At 41.5% G+C, this 1,176-nt stretch overlaps 1 protein-coding gene across 3 annotated transcripts in view; it reads right to left on the bottom strand.

Annotated features, from left to right (window-relative positions):
- The window catches only part of sh2b3 (SH2B adaptor protein 3), a 47,692-nt gene extending 46,516 nt beyond the window's left edge, over positions 1-1,176 (bottom strand). For 2 of the 3 annotated variants that reach the window (XM_035657866.1, XM_035657865.1), the window contains exon 1: positions 884-1,176. The gene's annotated coding sequence lies outside the window, so the exon portion shown is untranslated. Of the gene's footprint in view, positions 1-879 lie in introns of all 3 variants that reach the window. The other variant, XM_035657868.1, reaches the window with a different exon arrangement.

Here is a 1,176-nt window from a genome sequence, read left to right on the forward strand (position 1 = left end):
CTGTATTTACACACTTAGACACACACACACACACACACACACACACACACACACACACAGGAGATATGAATAGAAGTGAATCCCCTCCAAAACACACTCACAGAAATTACTGTTTTGATTTGCTGCTATCCAACACGGGACTATGAAACCAAGTCGCTGCTCCTCACTTGTTCCTGTTCTCCATCCAGCAGTCATGAGGAGTGACCACTGAACTGAAGCAGAGCACAATAACGTCTGCCACAAACAACAATAACGTTCACGTTTTAAAGTTATTATTCAAGGGTCTTAACTGGCGGACAATTAGGTATCTTTCTTTCTTTATTCTTATATGTTTGGCTCCATGTTTGGTCCATTGCCATGTTGCACATGAGTCACAATAGGTTTCATATTGCGACATCACCATGGCGACCATAACTGATAGATATTTGCGCCAAATAATGTGGTAGAAATTCACATGGACTTACTAAAAGCTACTACTAAGTTACAAGAAAAGCACGTGTTGTGTACATCTTTTGTGCCAACTATTGAAGTGACGCCAAGCAGCTCTCAAAGACTATTTTTTAATAGAAAAACTATAAAAAAAAAAAAAAACTTTTTGGCCCAAAAACTCTGCGCCAGCCCCGAGCCGGAGAAGAGGCAGAGCCCTTTAAATTTCACACTAACACATTTTTTTCGACGATTATCAGAAAAAAAAACTGAAGGAAAAAAAAAAACAAAACACAAAATGTAATGTTGGACAGAAGCTTTGTCCACATTAATGCTGCGGTTCGTCACTTTGGGATGTGTCTTCCCCGTGTGGTGAAGTTAAGAGTTTAGCGGTGATAAAAAGCACTTTAAGACGATAAGGGAATAAAAGTTGACAGGAGCTCACACACATACTCACGTTCTCCGTTATCTCGGATGGGCACCCACCGCAGCACGACGACAAACCAACAAGTTGGACTTCGCATAACGGAAATGTGCTGAGAAACATCTAAAGTAAGTCAAAAACGACGTCGGCGAGGAGCTAAAACAAACTGGACGTGAGAGGAAAAGCTGCGAGCTATAAGGCGCGTGGCTTTCTCTCTCATTGTGCGTGCACGCGACGGTTCCTCTGCAACAACAAAAAAAAAAAAAAAATGAGGAAAGAAACTTTCAGCCACGAACTTGATGCGGAAAAAAGTGGCTACTCCTCAT

This window comes from Morone saxatilis, unplaced genomic scaffold, assembly GCF_004916995.1.
Source record: "Morone saxatilis isolate NCDOM2014 unplaced genomic scaffold, NCSU_SB_2.0 Contig16, whole genome shotgun sequence".
Taxonomy (NCBI): Eukaryota; Metazoa; Chordata; class Actinopteri; family Moronidae; genus Morone; species Morone saxatilis.